Below are 16,969 nucleotides of genomic sequence, written 5' to 3'. Positions count from 1 at the left end.
GCACTGGGCAACGCCAGATGTTTCTTAGCTTCCCGAAGAGCTGGAAGCAAGATGCTTTGGTGCCACTCTCTCACTTTGGAATCAAGGCAGCCCTTTGGGGCAGGTAGCTCCAGGCCAGTGGAGCACACCCAGAGCAGAAGTTCTACTTCGGCCAGTTCAGGCCACCAACAAACTGCGTTTCACAGGCCTTGGTAAGAGATGTTCCCGGTAGGCTGTAAGAGCACTGGGCAACGCCAGATGTTTCTTAGCTTCCCGAAGAGCTGGAAGCAAGATGCTGTGGGGCCTCTCTGCCCCTTTGCAAACAAGGCGGCCCTTTGGGCCAGGCAGCTCTAGGCCAATGGAGCACACCCAGAGCAGAAGTTCTACCTCAGCCAGATCAGGCCTGCCACGAAACTGCGTTTCAAAGGCTTTGGTAAGAGATGTTCCCGGTACTCTGTCAGAGCACTGGGCAGAGACAGTTGTTTCTTAGCTTCCCAATGAGCTGGAAGCAAGATGCTTTGGGGCCTCTCTGCCCCTTTGCAAACAAGGCATCCCTTTGGGCCTTTCAGCTCTAGGGCAATGGAGCACACCCAGAGCAGAAGTTCTACCTCAGCCAGATCAGGCCTGCCAAGAAACTGCTTTTCACAGGCCTTCGTAAGAGGTGTTCCCGGAAGGCTGTAAGAGTACCTGGCAGAGCGAGTTGTTTCTTAGCTTCAAAAACAGCTGGAAGCAACATGATTTGGGGCCTCTCTCCCCCTTTGGAAACAAAGCAGCCTTTGTGCCTGGCAGCTCTAGGCCAAAGTAGCACACCCAGAGCACAAGTTCTACCTCAGCCAGATAAGGCCTGTCAAGAAGCTGCGTTTCACAGGCCTTTGTATGTGACGTTCCCGGTTGGCTTTGAGAGCACTGTGCAGAGCCAGTTGTTTTAGCTTCCCAGAGAGCAGGAAGCAAGATGCTTTGGGGCCTCTCTCACACTTTGGAAATAAAGGCAGCCCTTTGGGCCTGGCAGCCCTAGGCCAATGGAGTACACCCAGAGCAGAAGTTCTACCTCAGCCAGATCAGGCCTTCCAAGAAACTGCGTCTCACAGGCCTGTCTCTGTCACGTTGCCGGTAGGCTGTGAGAGCACTGTGCAGAGCCAGTTGTTTCTTAGCTTCCCAAAGATTTGGAAGCAAGATACTTTGGGGACTCTCAGCCCCTTTGGAAACAAGGCGGCCCTTTGGGCCTGGCAGCTCTAGGCCAAAGTAGCACGCCCAGAGCAGGAGTTCTACTTCAGCCAGATCAGGCCTGCCAAGAAACTGCGTTTCACAGGCCTTGGTAAGAGATGTTCCCGGTAGGCTGTAAGAGCACTGGGCAGAGCCAGTTGTTTCTTACCTTCCTGAAAAGCTGGAAGCAAGACGCTTGGGACCCCTCTGCCCGTTTGGGAACAAGGCAGCCTTTTGGGTCGGGAAGCTCTAGGCCAATGGAGCACACGCAGAGCAGGAGTTCTACTTCAGCCTGATCAGGCCTGCAAAGAAACAGCGTTTGACAGGCCTTGGTAAGAGATGTTCCCGGTAGGTGTAAGAGCACTGGGCAGAGCCAGTTGTTTCTTAGCTTCGCAAAGACCGGGAAGCAAGATGCTTTGGGCCTCTCTGCCCCTTGGAAACAGGGCAGCACTTGGGGCCTGGCAGCTCTAGGGCAATGGAGCACACCCAGAGCCGGAGTTCTACTTCAGCCAGATGAGGCCTGCCAAGAAACTGCGTTTCACAGGCCTTTCAAAGACATGTTCCCGGTAGGCTGTAAGAGCACGGGGCAGAGCGAGTTGGTTCTTAGCTTCCCAGAGAGCTGGAAGCAAGATGCTTTGGGGCCTCTCTGCCCCTTTGGAAACAAGGCAGCACCTTGGGCCTGGCAGCTCTAGGGCAATGGAGCACACCCAGAGCAGAAGTTCTACTTCAGCCAAATCAGGCCTGCCAGGAAACGGCGTTTCACAGGCCTTGGTAAGAGATGTTCCCGGTAGGCTGTAAGAGCACTGGGAAACGCCAGATGTTTCTTAGCTTCCCGAAGAGCTGGAAGCAAGATGCTTTGGTGCCACTCTCACACTTTGGAATCAAGGCAGCCCTTTGGGGCAGGTAGCTCCAGGCCAGTGGAGCACACCCAGAGCAGAAGTTCTACTTCGGCCAGTTCAGGCCACCAACAAACTGCGTTTCACAGGCCTTGGTAAGAGATGTTCCCGGTAGGCTGTAAGAGCACTGGGCAACGCCAGATGTTTCTTAGCTTCCCGAAGAGCTGGAAGCAAGATGCTTTGGGGCCTCTCTGCCCCTTTGCAAACAAGGCGGCCCTTTGGGCCAGGCAGCTCTAGGCCAATGGAGCACACCCAGAGCAGAAGTTCTACTTCAGCTAGATCAGGCCACCAACAAAGTGCGTTTCACAGGCCTTGGTAAGAGATTTTCTCTCAGGCTGTAAGAGCACTGGGCAGAGCCAGTTGTTTCTTAGCTTCCCGAAGAGCTGGAAGCAAGATGCTTTGGGGGCTCCCTGCCCCTTTGCCAACAAGGCCGACCTTTGGGCCTTTCAGCTCTAGGCCAATGGAGCACACCCAGAGCAGAAGTTCTACCTCAGCCAGATCAGGCCTGCCAAGAAACTGCGTTTCAAAGGCTTTGGTAAGAGATGTTCCCGGTACTCTGTCAGAGCACTGGGCAGAGACAGTTGTTTCTTAGCTTCCCAATGAGCTGGAAGCAAGATGCTTTGGGGCCTCTCTGCCCCTTTGCAAACAAGGCATCCCTTTGGGCCTTTCAGCTCTAGGGCAATGGAGCACACCCAGAGCAGAAGTTCTACCTCAGCCAGATCAGGCCTGCCAAGAAACTGCTTTTCACAGGCCTTCGTAAGAGGTGTTCCCGGAAGGCTGTAAGAGTACCTGGCAGAGCGAGTTGTTTCTTAGCTTCAAAAACAGCTGGAAGCAACATGATTTGGGGCCTCTCTCCCCCTTTGGAAACAAAGCAGCCTTTGTGCCTGGCAGCTCTAGGCCAAAGTAGCACACCCAGAGCACAAGTTCTACCTCAGCCAGATAAGGCCTGTCAAGAAGCTGCGTTTCACAGGCCTTTGTATGTGACGTTCCCGGTTGGCTTTGAGAGCACTGTGCAGAGCCAGTTGTTTTAGCTTCCCAGAGAGCAGGAAGCAAGATGCTTTGGGGCCTCTCTCACACTTTGGAAATAAAGGCAGCCCTTTGGGCCTGGCAGCCCTAGGCCAATGGAGTACACCCAGAGCAGAAGTTCTACCTCAGCCAGATCAGGCCTTCCAAGAAACTGCGTCTCACAGGCCTGTCTCTGTCACGTTGCCGGTAGGCTGTGAGAGCACTGTGCAGAGCCAGTTGTTTCTTAGCTTCCCAAAGATTTGGAAGCAAGATACTTTGGGGACTCTCAGCCCCTTTGGAAACAAGGCGGCCCTTTGGGCCTGGCAGCTCTAGGCCAAAGTAGCACGCCCAGAGCAGGAGTTCTACTTCAGCCAGATCAGGCCTGCCAAGAAACTGCGTTTCACAGGCCTTGGTAAGAGATGTTCCCGGTAGGCTGTAAGAGCACTGGGCAGAGCCAGTTGTTTCTTACCTTCCTGAAAAGCTGGAAGCAAGACGCTTGGGACCCCTCTGCCCGTTTGGGAACAAGGCAGCCTTTTGGGTCGGGAAGCTCTAGGCCAATGGAGCACACGCAGAGCAGGAGTTCTACTTCAGCCTGATCAGGCCTGCAAAGAAACAGCGTTTGACAGGCCTTGGTAAGAGATGTTCCCGGTAGGTGTAAGAGCACTGGGCAGAGCCAGTTGTTTCTTAGCTTCGCAAAGACCGGGAAGCAAGATGCTTTGGGCCTCTCTGCCCCTTGGAAACAGGGCAGCACTTGGGGCCTGGCAGCTCTAGGGCAATGGAGCACACCCAGAGCCGGAGTTCTACTTCAGCCAGATGAGGCCTGCCAAGAAACTGCGTTTCACAGGCCTTTCAAAGACATGTTCCCGGTAGGCTGTAAGAGCACGGGGCAGAGCGAGTTGGTTCTTAGCTTCCCAGAGAGCTGGAAGCAAGATGCTTTGGGGCCTCTCTGCCCCTTTGGAAACAAGGCAGCACCTTGGGCCTGGCAGCTCTAGGGCAATGGAGCACACCCAGAGCAGAAGTTCTACTTCAGCCAAATCAGGCCTGCCAGGAAACGGCGTTTCACAGGCCTTGGTAAGAGATGTTCCCGGTAGGCTGTAAGAGCACTGGGCAACGCCAGATGTTTCTTAGCTTCCCGAAGAGCTGGAAGCAAGATGCTTTGGTGCCACTCTCTCACTTTGGAATCAAGGCAGCCCTTTGGGGCAGGTAGCTCCAGGCCAGTGGAGCACACCCAGAGCAGAAGTTCTACTTCGGCCAGTTCAGGCCACCAACAAACTGCGTTTCACAGGCCTTGGTAAGAGATGTTCCCGGTAGGCTGTAAGAGCACTGGGCAACGCCAGATGTTTCTTAGCTTCCCGAAGAGCTGGAAGCAAGATGCTTTGGGGCCTCTCTGCCCCTTTGCAAACAAGGCGGCCCTTTGGGCCAGGCAGCTCTAGGCCAATGGAGCACACCCAGAGCAGAAGTTCTACTTCAGCTAGATCAGGCCACCAACAAAGTGCGTTTCACAGGCCTTGGTAAGAGATTTTCTCTCAGGCTGTAAGAGCACTGGGCAGAGCCAGTTGTTTCTTAGCTTCCCGAAGAGCTGGAAGCAAGATGCTTTGGGGCCTCTCTGCCCCTTTGGAAACAAGGCAGCACCTTGGGCCTGGCAGCTCTAGGGCAATGGAGCACACCCAGAGCAGAAGTTCTACTTCAGCCAAATCAGGCCTGCCAGGAAACGGCGTTTCACAGGCCTTGGTAAGAGATGTTCCCGGTAGGCTGTAAGAGCACTGGGCAACGCCAGATGTTTCTTAGCTTCCCGAAGAGCTGGAAGCAAGATGCTTTGGTGCCACTCTCTCACTTTGGAATCAAGGCAGCCCTTTGGGGCAGGTAGCTCCAGGCCAGTGGAGCACACCCAGAGCAGAAGTTCTACTTCGGCCAGTTCAGGCCACCAACAAACTGCGTTTCACAGGCCTTGGTAAGAGATGTTCCCGGTAGGCTGTAAGAGCACTGGGCAACGCCAGATGTTTCTTAGCTTCCCGAAGAGCTGGAAGCAAGATGCTTTGGGGCCTCTCTGCCCCTTTGCAAACAAGGCGGCCCTTTGGGCCAGGCAGCTCTAGGCCAATGGAGCACACCCAGAGCAGAAGTTCTACTTCAGCTAGATCAGGCCACCAACAAAGTGCGTTTAACAGGCCTTGGTAAGAGATTTTCTCTCAGGCTGTAAGAGCACTGGGCAGAGCCAGTTGTTTCTTAGCTTCCCGAAGAGCTGGAAGCAAGATGCTTTGGGGGCTCCCTGCCCCTTTGCCAACAAGGCCGACCTTTGGGCCTTTCAGCTCTAGGCCAATGGAGCACACCCAGAGCAGAAGTTCTACCTCAGCCAGATCAGGCCTGCGAAGAAACTGCGTTTCAAAGGCTTTGGTAAGAGATGTTCCCGGTACTCTGTCAGAGCACTGGGCAGAGACAGTTGTTTCTTAGCTTCCCAATGAGCTGGAAGCAAGATGCTTTGGGGCCTCTCTGCCCCTTTGCAAACAAGGCATCCCTTTGGGCCTTTCAGCTCTAGGGCAATGGAGCACACCCATAGCAGAAGTTCTACCTCAGCCAGATCAGGCCTGCCAAGAAACTGCTTTTCACAGGCCTTCGTAAGAGGTGTTCCCGGAAGGCTGTAAGAGTACCTGGCAGAGCGAGTTGTTTCTTAGCTTCAAAAACAGCTGGAAGCAACATGATTTGGGGCCTCTCTCCCCCTTTGGAAACAAAGCAGCCTTTGTGCCTGGCAGCTCTAGGCCAAAGTAGCACACCCAGAGCACAAGTTCTACCTCAGCCAGATAAGGCCTGTCAAGAAGCTGCGTTTCACAGGCCTTTGTATGTGACGTTCCCGGTTGGCTTTGAGAGCACTGTGCAGAGCCAGTTGTTTTAGCTTCCCAGAGAGCAGGAAGCAAGATGCTTTGGGGCCTCTCTCACACTTTGGAAATAAAGGCAGCCCTTTGGGCCTGGCAGCCCTAGGCCAATGGAGTACACCCAGAGCAGAAGTTCTACCTCAGCCAGATCAGGCCTTCCAAGAAACTGCGTCTCACAGGCCTGTCTCTGTCACGTTGCCGGTAGGCTGTGAGAGCACTGTGCAGAGCCAGTTGTTTCTTAGCTTCCCAAAGATTTGGAAGCAAGATACTTTGGGGACTCTCAGCCCCTTTGGAAACAAGGCGGCCCTTTGGGCCTGGCAGCTCTAGGCCAAAGTAGCACGCCCAGAGCAGGAGTTCTACTTCAGCCAGATCAGGCCTGCCAAGAAACTGCGTTTCACAGGCCTTGGTAAGAGATGTTCCCGGTAGGCTGTAAGAGCACTGGGCAGAGCCAGTTGTTTCTTACCTTCCTGAAAAGCTGGAAGCAAGACGCTTGGGACCCCTCTGCCCGTTTGGGAACAAGGCAGCCTTTTGGGTCGGGAAGCTCTAGGCCAATGGAGCACACGCAGAGCAGGAGTTCTACTTCAGCCTGATCAGGCCTGCAAAGAAACAGCGTTTGACAGGCCTTGGTAAGAGATGTTCCCGGTAGGTGTAAGAGCACTGGGCAGAGCCAGTTGTTTCTTAGCTTCGCAAAGACCGGGAAGCAAGATGCTTTGGGCCTCTCTGCCCCTTGGAAACAGGGCAGCACTTGGGGCCTGGCAGCTCTAGGGCAATGGAGCACACCCAGAGCCGGAGTTCTACTTCAGCCAGATGAGGCCTGCCAAGAAACTGCGTTTCACAGGCCTTTCAAAGACATGTTCCCAGTAGGCTGTAAGAGCACGGGGCAGAGCGAGTTGGTTCTTAGCTTCCCAGAGAGCTGGAAGCAAGATGCTTTGGGGCCTCTCTGCCCCTTTGGAAACAAGGCAGCACCTTGGGCCTGGCAGCTCTAGGGCAATGGAGCACACCCAGAGCAGAAGTTCTACTTCAGCCAAATCAGGCCTGCCAGGAAACGGCGTTTCACAGGCCTTGGTAAGAGATGTTCCCGGTAGGCTGTAAGAGCACTGGGCAACGCCAGATGTTTCTTAGCTTCCCGAAGAGCTGGAAGCAAGATGCTTTGGTGCCACTCTCTCACTTTGGAATCAAGGCAGCCCTTTGGGGCAGGTAGCTCCAGGCCAGTGGAGCACACCCAGAGCAGAAGTTCTACTTCGGCCAGTTCAGGCCACGAACAAACTGCGTTTCACAGGCCTTGGTAAGAGATGTTCCCGGTAGGCTGTAAGAGCACTGGGCAACGCCAGATGTTTCTTAGCTTCCCGAAGAGCTGGAAGCAAGATGCTTTGGGGCCTCTCTGCCCCTTTGCAAACAAGGCGGCCCTTTGGGCCAGGCAGCTCTAGGCCAATGGAGCACACCCAGAGCAGAAGTTCTACTTCAGCTAGATCAGGCCACCAACAAAGTGCGTTTCACAGGCCTTGGTAAGAGATTTTCTCTCAGGCTGTAAGAGCACTGGGCAGAGCCAGTTGTTTCTTAGCTTCCCGAAGAGCTGGAAGCAAGATGCTTTGGGGCCTCTCTGCCCCTTTGGAAACAAGGCAGCACCTTGGGCCTGGCAGCTCTAGGGCAATGGAGCACACCCAGAGCAGAAGTTCTACTTCAGCCAAATCAGGCCTGCCAGGAAACGGCGTTTCACAGGCCTTGGTAAGAGATGTTCCCGGTAGGCTGTAAGAGCACTGGGCAACGCCAGATGTTTCTTAGCTTCCCGAAGAGCTGGAAGCAAGATGCTTTGGTGCCACTCTCTCACTTTGGAATCAAGGCAGCCCTTTGGGGCAGGTAGCTCCAGGCCAGTGGAGCACACCCAGAGCAGAAGTTCTACTTCGGCCAGTTCAGGCCACCAACAAACTGCGTTTCACAGGCCTTGGTAAGAGATGTTCCCGGTAGGCTGTAAGAGCACTGGGCAACGCCAGATGTTTCTTAGCTTCCCGAAGAGCTGGAAGCAAGATGCTTTGGGGCCTCTCTGCCCCTTTGCAAACAAGGCGGCCCTTTGGGCCAGGCAGCTCTAGGCCAATGGAGCACACCCAGAGCAGAAGTTCTACTTCAGCTAGATCAGGCCACCAACAAAGTGCGTTTCACAGGCCTTGGTAAGAGATTTTCTCTCAGGCTGTAAGAGCACTGGGCAGAGCCAGTTGTTTCTTAGCTTCCCGAAGAGCTGGAAGCAAGATGCTTTGGGGGCTCCCTGCCCCTTTGCCAACAAGGCCGACCTTTGGGCCTTTCAGCTCTAGGCCAATGGAGCACACCCAGAGCAGAAGTTCTACCTCAGCCAGATAAGGCCTGCCAAGAAACTGCGTTTCAAAGGCTTTGGTAAGAGATGTTCCCGGTACTCTGTCAGAGCACTGGGCAGAGACAGTTGTTTCTTAGCTTCCCAATGAGCTGGAAGCAAGATGCTTTGGGGCCTCTCTGCCCCTTTGCAAACAAGGCATCCCTTTGGGCCTTTCAGCTCTAGGGCAATGGAGCACACCCAGAGCAGAAGTTCTACCTCAGCCAGATCAGGCCTGCCAAGAAACTGCTTTTCACAGGCCTTCGTAAGAGGTGTTCCCGGAAGGCTGTAAGAGTACCTGGCAGAGCGAGTTGTTTCTTAGCTTCAAAAACAGCTGGAAGCAACATGATTTGGGGCCTCTCTCCCCCTTTGGAAACAAAGCAGCCTTTGTGCCTGGCAGCTCTAGGCCAAAGTAGCACACCCAGAGCACAAGTTCTACCTCAGCCAGATAAGGCCTGTCAAGAAGCTGCGTTTCACAGGCCTTTGTATGTGACGTTCCCGGTTGGCTTTGAGAGCACTGTGCAGAGCCAGTTGTTTTAGCTTCCCAGAGAGCAGGAAGCAAGATGCTTTGGGGCCTCTCTCACACTTTGGAAATAAAGGCAGCCCTTTGGGCCTGGCAGCCCTAGGCCAATGGAGTACACCCAGAGCAGAAGTTCTACCTCAGCCAGATCAGGCCTTCCAAGAAACTGCGTCTCACAGGCCTGTCTCTGTCACGTTGCCGGTAGGCTGTGAGAGCACTGTGCAGAGCCAGTTGTTTCTTAGCTTCCCAAAGATTTGGAAGCAAGATACTTTGGGGACTCTCAGCCCCTTTGGAAACAAGGCGGCCCTTTGGGCCTGGCAGCTCTAGGCCAAAGTAGCACGCCCAGAGCAGGAGTTCTACTTCAGCCAGATCAGGCCTGCCAAGAAACTGCGTTTCACAGGCCTTGGTAAGAGATGTTCCCGGTAGGCTGTAAGAGCACTGGGCAGAGCCAGTTGTTTCTTACCTTCCTGAAAAGCTGGAAGCAAGACGCTTGGGACCCCTCTGCCCGTTTGGGAACAAGGCAGCCTTTTGGGTCGGGAAGCTCTAGGCCAATGGAGCACACGCAGAGCAGGAGTTCTACTTCAGCCTGATCAGGCCTGCAAAGAAACAGCGTTTGACAGGCCTTGGTAAGAGATGTTCCCGGTAGGTGTAAGAGCACTGGGCAGAGCCAGTTGTTTCTTAGCTTCGCAAAGACCGGGAAGCAAGATGCTTTGGGCCTCTCTGCCCCTTGGAAACAGGGCAGCACTTGGGGCCTGGCAGCTCTAGGGCAATGGAGCACACCCAGAGCCGGAGTTCTACTTCAGCCAGATGAGGCCTGCCAAGAAACTGCGTTTCACAGGCCTTTCAAAGACATGTTCCCGGTAGGCTGTAAGAGCACGGGGCAGAGCGAGTTGGTTCTTAGCTTCCCAGAGAGCTGGAAGCAAGATGCTTTGGGGCCTCTCTGCCCCTTTGGAAACAAGGCAGCACCTTGGGCCTGGCAGCTCTAGGGCAATGGAGCACACCCAGAGCAGAAGTTCTACTTCAGCCAAATCAGGCCTGCCAGGAAACGGCGTTTCACAGGCCTTGGTAAGAGATGTTCCCGGTAGGCTGTAAGAGCACTGGGCAACGCCAGATGTTTCTTAGCTTCCCGAAGAGCTGGAAGCAAGATGCTTTGGGGCCTCTCTGCCCCTTTGCAAACAAGGCGGCCCTTTGGGCCAGGCAGCTCTAGGCCAATGGAGCACACCCAGAGCAGAAGTTCTACTTCAGCTAGATCAGGCCACCAACAAAGTGCGTTTCACAGGCCTTGGTAAGAGATTTTCTCTCAGGCTGTAAGAGCACTGGGCAGAGCCAGTTGTTTCTTAGCTTCCCGAAGAGCTGGAAGCAAGATGCTTTGGGGCCTCTCTGCCCCTTTGGAAACAAGGCAGCACCTTGGGCCTGGCAGCTCTAGGGCAATGGAGCACACCCAGAGCAGAAGTTCTACTTCAGCCAAATCAGGCCTGCCAGGAAACGGCGTTTCACAGGCCTTGGTAAGAGATGTTCCCGGTAGGCTGTAAGAGCACTGGGCAACGCCAGATGTTTCTTAGCTTCCCGAAGAGCTGGAAGCAAGATGCTTTGGTGCCACTCTCTCACTTTGGAATCAAGGCAGCCCTTTGGGGCAGGTAGCTCCAGGCCAGTGGAGCACACCCAGAGCAGAAGTTCTACTTCGGCCAGTTCAGGCCACCAACAAACTGCGTTTCACAGGCCTTGGTAAGAGATGTTCCCGGTAGGCTGTAAGAGCACTGGGCAACGCCAGATGTTTCTTAGCTTCCCGAAGAGCTGGAAGCAAGATGCTTTGGGGCCTCTCTGCCCCTTTGCAAACAAGGCGGCCCTTTGGGCCAGGCAGCTCTAGGCCAATGGAGCACACCCAGAGCAGAAGTTCTACTTCAGCTAGATCAGGCCACCAACAAAGTGCGTTTCACAGGCCTTGGTAAGAGATTTTCTCTCAGGCTGTAAGAGCACTGGGCAGAGCCAGTTGTTTCTTAGCTTCCCGAAGAGCTGGAAGCAAGATGCTTTGGGGGCTCCCTGCCCCTTTGCCAACAAGGCCGACCTTTGGGCCTTTCAGCTCTAGGCCAATGGAGCACACCCAGAGCAGAAGTTCTACCTCAGCCAGATAAGGCCTGCCACGAAACTGCGTTTCAAAGGCTTTGGTAAGAGATGTTCCCGGTACTCTGTCAGAGCACTGGGCAGAGACAGTTGTTTCTTAGCTTCCCAATGAGCTGGAAGCAAGATGCTTTGGGGCCTCTCTGCCCCTTTGCAAACAAGGCATCCCTTTGGGCCTTTCAGCTCTAGGGCAATGGAGCACACCCAGAGCAGAAGTTCTACCTCAGCCAGATCAGGCCTGCCAAGAAACTGCTTTTCACAGGCCTTCGTAAGAGGTGTTCCCGGAAGGCTGTAAGAGTACCTGGCAGAGCGAGTTGTTTCTTAGCTTCAAAAACAGCTGGAAGCAACATGATTTGGGGCCTCTCTCCCCCTTTGGAAACAAAGCAGCCTTTGTGCCTGGCAGCTCTAGGCCAAAGTAGCACACCCAGAGCACAAGTTCTACCTCAGCCAGATAAGGCCTGTCAAGAAGCTGCGTTTCACAGGCCTTTGTATGTGACGTTCCCGGTTGGCTTTGAGAGCACTGTGCAGAGCCAGTTGTTTTAGCTTCCCAGAGAGCAGGAAGCAAGATGCTTTGGGGCCTCTCTCACACTTTGGAAATAAAGGCAGCCCTTTGGGCCTGGCAGCCCTAGGCCAATGGAGTACACCCAGAGCAGAAGTTCTACCTCAGCCAGATCAGGCCTTCCAAGAAACTGCGTCTCACAGGCCTGTCTCTGTCACGTTGCCGGTAGGCTGTGAGAGCACTGTGCAGAGCCAGTTGTTTCTTAGCTTCCCAAAGATTTGGAAGCAAGATACTTTGGGGACTCTCAGCCCCTTTGGAAACAAGGCGGCCCTTTGGGCCTGGCAGCTCTAGGCCAAAGTAGCACGCCCAGAGCAGGAGTTCTACTTCAGCCAGATCAGGCCTGCCAAGAAACTGCGTTTCACAGGCCTTGGTAAGAGATGTTCCCGGTAGGCTGTAAGAGCACTGGGCAGAGCCAGTTGTTTCTTACCTTCCTGAAAAGCTGGAAGCAAGACGCTTGGGACCCCTCTGCCCGTTTGGGAACAAGGCAGCCTTTTGGGTCGGGAAGCTCTAGGCCAATGGAGCACACGCAGAGCAGGAGTTCTACTTCAGCCTGATCAGGCCTGCAAAGAAACAGCGTTTGACAGGCCTTGGTAAGAGATGTTCCCGGTAGGTGTAAGAGCACTGGGCAGAGCCAGTTGTTTCTTAGCTTCGCAAAGACCGGGAAGCAAGATGCTTTGGGCCTCTCTGCCCCTTGGAAACAGGGCAGCACTTGGGGCCTGGCAGCTCTAGGGCAATGGAGCACACCCAGAGCCGGAGTTCTACTTCAGCCAGATGAGGCCTGCCAAGAAACTGCGTTTCACAGGCCTTTCAAAGACATGTTCCCGGTAGGCTGTAAGAGCACGGGGCAGAGCGAGTTGGTTCTTAGCTTCCCAGAGAGCTGGAAGCAAGATGCTTTGGGGCCTCTCTGCCCCTTTGGAAACAAGGCAGCACCTTGGGCCTGGCAGCTCTAGGGCAATGGAGCACACCCAGAGCAGAAGTTCTACTTCAGCCAAATCAGGCCTGCCAGGAAACGGCGTTTCACAGGCCTTGGTAAGAGATGTTCCCGGTAGGCTGTAAGAGCACTGGGCAACGCCAGATGTTTCTTAGCTTCCCGAAGAGCTGGAAGCAAGATGCTTTGGTGCCACTCTCTCACTTTGGAATCAAGGCAGCCCTTTGGGGCAGGTAGCTCCAGGCCAGTGGAGCACACCCAGAGCAGAAGTTCTACTTCGGCCAGTTCAGGCCACGAACAAACTGCGTTTCACAGGCCTTGGTAAGAGATGTTCCCGGTAGGCTGTAAGAGCACTGGGCAACGCCAGATGTTTCTTAGCTTCCCGAAGAGCTGGAAGCAAGATGCTTTGGGGCCTCTCTGCCCCTTTGCAAACAAGGCGGCCCTTTGGGCCAGGCAGCTCTAGGCCAATGGAGCACACCCAGAGCAGAAGTTCTACTTCAGCTAGATCAGGCCACCAACAAAGTGCGTTTCACAGGCCTTGGTAAGAGATTTTCTCTCAGGCTGTAAGAGCACTGGGCAGAGCCAGTTGTTTCTTAGCTTCCCGAAGAGCTGGAAGCAAGATGCTTTGGGGCCTCTCTGCCCCTTTGGAAACAAGGCAGCACCTTGGGCCTGGCAGCTCTAGGGCAATGGAGCACACCCAGAGCAGAAGTTCTACTTCAGCCAAATCAGGCCTGCCAGGAAACGGCGTTTCACAGGCCTTGGTAAGAGATGTTCCCGGTAGGCTGTAAGAGCACTGGGCAACGCCAGATGTTTCTTAGCTTCCCGAAGAGCTGGAAGCAAGATGCTTTGGTGCCACTCTCTCACTTTGGAATCAAGGCAGCCCTTTGGGGCAGGTAGCTCCAGGCCAGTGGAGCACACCCAGAGCAGAAGTTCTACTTCGGCCAGTTCAGGCCACCAACAAACTGCGTTTCACAGGCCTTGGTAAGAGATGTTCCCGGTAGGCTGTAAGAGCACTGGGCAACGCCAGATGTTTCTTAGCTTCCCGAAGAGCTGGAAGCAAGATGCTTTGGGGCCTCTCTGCCCCTTTGCAAACAAGGCGGCCCTTTGGGCCAGGCAGCTCTAGGCCAATGGAGCACACCCAGAGCAGAAGTTCTACTTCAGCTAGATCAGGCCACCAACAAAGTGCGTTTCACAGGCCTTGGTAAGAGATTTTCTCTCAGGCTGTAAGAGCACTGGGCAGAGCCAGTTGTTTCTTAGCTTCCCGAAGAGCTGGAAGCAAGATGCTTTGGGGGCTCCCTGCCCCTTTGCCAACAAGGCCGACCTTTGGGCCTTTCAGCTCTAGGCCAATGGAGCACACCCAGAGCAGAAGTTCTACCTCAGCCAGATAAGGCCTGCCAAGAAACTGCGTTTCAAAGGCTTTGGTAAGAGATGTTCCCGGTACTCTGTCAGAGCACTGGGCAGAGACAGTTGTTTCTTAGCTTCCCAATGAGCTGGAAGCAAGATGCTTTGGGGCCTCTCTGCCCCTTTGCAAACAAGGCATCCCTTTGGGCCTTTCAGCTCTAGGGCAATGGAGCACACCCAGAGCAGAAGTTCTACCTCAGCCAGATCAGGCCTGCCAAGAAACTGCTTTTCACAGGCCTTCGTAAGAGGTGTTCCCGGAAGGCTGTAAGAGTACCTGGCAGAGCGAGTTGTTTCTTAGCTTCAAAAACAGCTGGAAGCAACATGATTTGGGGCCTCTCTCCCCCTTTGGAAACAAAGCAGCCTTTGTGCCTGGCAGCTCTAGGCCAAAGTAGCACACCCAGAGCACAAGTTCTACCTCAGCCAGATAAGGCCTGTCAAGAAGCTGCGTTTCACAGGCCTTTGTATGTGACGTTCCCGGTTGGCTTTGAGAGCACTGTGCAGAGCCAGTTGTTTTAGCTTCCCAGAGAGCAGGAAGCAAGATGCTTTGGGGCCTCTCTCACACTTTGGAAATAAAGGCAGCCCTTTGGGCCTGGCAGCCCTAGGCCAATGGAGTACACCCAGAGCAGAAGTTCTACCTCAGCCAGATCAGGCCTTCCAAGAAACTGCGTCTCACAGGCCTGTCTCTGTCACGTTGCCGGTAGGCTGTGAGAGCACTGTGCAGAGCCAGTTGTTTCTTAGCTTCCCAAAGATTTGGAAGCAAGATACTTTGGGGACTCTCAGCCCCTTTGGAAACAAGGCGGCCCTTTGGGCCTGGCAGCTCTAGGCCAAAGTAGCACGCCCAGAGCAGGAGTTCTACTTCAGCCAGATCAGGCCTGCCAAGAAACTGCGTTTCACAGGCCTTGGTAAGAGATGTTCCCGGTAGGCTGTAAGAGCACTGGGCAGAGCCAGTTGTTTCTTACCTTCCTGAAAAGCTGGAAGCAAGACGCTTGGGACCCCTCTGCCCGTTTGGGAACAAGGCAGCCTTTTGGGTCGGGAAGCTCTAGGCCAATGGAGCACACGCAGAGCAGGAGTTCTACTTCAGCCTGATCAGGCCTGCAAAGAAACAGCGTTTGACAGGCCTTGGTAAGAGATGTTCCCGGTAGGTGTAAGAGCACTGGGCAGAGCCAGTTGTTTCTTAGCTTCGCAAAGACCGGGAAGCAAGATGCTTTGGGCCTCTCTGCCCCTTGGAAACAGGGCAGCACTTGGGGCCTGGCAGCTCTAGGGCAATGGAGCACACCCAGAGCCGGAGTTCTACTTCAGCCAGATGAGGCCTGCCAAGAAACTGCGTTTCACAGGCCTTTCAAAGACATGTTCCCAGTAGGCTGTAAGAGCACGGGGCAGAGCGAGTTGGTTCTTAGCTTCCCAGAGAGCTGGAAGCAAGATGCTTTGGGGCCTCTCTGCCCCTTTGGAAACAAGGCAGCACCTTGGGCCTGGCAGCTCTAGGGCAATGGAGCACACCCAGAGCAGAAGTTCTACTTCAGCCAAATCAGGCCTGCCAGGAAACGGCGTTTCACAGGCCTTGGTAAGAGATGTTCCCGGTAGGCTGTAAGAGCACTGGGCAACGCCAGATGTTTCTTAGCTTCCCGAAGAGCTGGAAGCAAGATGCTTTGGTGCCACTCTCTCACTTTGGAATCAAGGCAGCCCTTTGGGGCAGGTAGCTCCAGGCCAGTGGAGCACACCCAGAGCAGAAGTTCTACTTCGGCCAGTTCAGGCCACGAACAAACTGCGTTTCACAGGCCTTGGTAAGAGATGTTCCCGGTAGGCTGTAAGAGCACTGGGCAACGCCAGATGTTTCTTAGCTTCCCGAAGAGCTGGAAGCAAGATGCTTTGGGGCCTCTCTGCCCCTTTGCAAACAAGGCGGCCCTTTGGGCCAGGCAGCTCTAGGCCAATGGAGCACACCCAGAGCAGAAGTTCTACTTCAGCTAGATCAGGCCACCAACAAAGTGCGTTTCACAGGCCTTGGTAAGAGATTTTCTCTCAGGCTGTAAGAGCACTGGGCAGAGCCAGTTGTTTCTTAGCTTCCCGAAGAGCTGGAAGCAAGATGCTTTGGGGCCTCTCTGCCCCTTTGGAAACAAGGCAGCACCTTGGGCCTGGCAGCTCTAGGGCAATGGAGCACACCCAGAGCAGAAGTTCTACTTCAGCCAAATCAGGCCTGCCAGGAAACGGCGTTTCACAGGCCTTGGTAAGAGATGTTCCCGGTAGGCTGTAAGAGCACTGGGCAACGCCAGATGTTTCTTAGCTTCCCGAAGAGCTGGAAGCAAGATGCTTTGGTGCCACTCTCTCACTTTGGAATCAAGGCAGCCCTTTGGGGCAGGTAGCTCCAGGCCAGTGGAGCACACCCAGAGCAGAAGTTCTACTTCGGCCAGTTCAGGCCACCAACAAACTGCGTTTCACAGGCCTTGGTAAGAGATGTTCCCGGTAGGCTGTAAGAGCACTGGGCAACGCCAGATGTTTCTTAGCTTCCCGAAGAGCTGGAAGCAAGATGCTTTGGGGCCTCTCTGCCCCTTTGCAAACAAGGCGGCCCTTTGGGCCAGGCAGCTCTAGGCCAATGGAGCACACCCAGAGCAGAAGTTCTACTTCAGCTAGATCAGGCCACCAACAAAGTGCGTTTCACAGGCCTTGGTAAGAGATTTTCTCTCAGGCTGTAAGAGCACTGGGCAGAGCCAGTTGTTTCTTAGCTTCCCGAAGAGCTGGAAGCAAGATGCTTTGGGGGCTCCCTGCCCCTTTGCCAACAAGGCCGACCTTTGGGCCTTTCAGCTCTAGGCCAATGGAGCACACCCAGAGCAGAAGTTCTACCTCAGCCAGATAAGGCCTGCCACGAAACTGCGTTTCAAAGGCTTTGGTAAGAGATGTTCCCGGTACTCTGTCAGAGCACTGGGCAGAGACAGTTGTTTCTTAGCTTCCCAATGAGCTGGAAGCAAGATGCTTTGGGGCCTCTCTGCCCCTTTGCAAACAAGGCATCCCTTTGGGCCTTTCAGCTCTAGGGCAATGGAGCACACCCAGAGCAGAAGTTCTACCTCAGCCAGATCAGGCCTGCCAAGAAACTGCTTTTCACAGGCCTTCGTAAGAGGTGTTCCCGGAAGGCTGTAAGAGTACCTGGCAGAGCGAGTTGT

Source organism: Equus asinus, unplaced genomic scaffold (genome assembly GCF_041296235.1).
Source record: "Equus asinus isolate D_3611 breed Donkey unplaced genomic scaffold, EquAss-T2T_v2 contig_816, whole genome shotgun sequence".
In the NCBI taxonomy this organism is placed as follows: Eukaryota; Metazoa; Chordata; class Mammalia; order Perissodactyla; family Equidae; genus Equus; species Equus asinus.
This window is presented reverse-complemented; position numbering follows the sequence as displayed.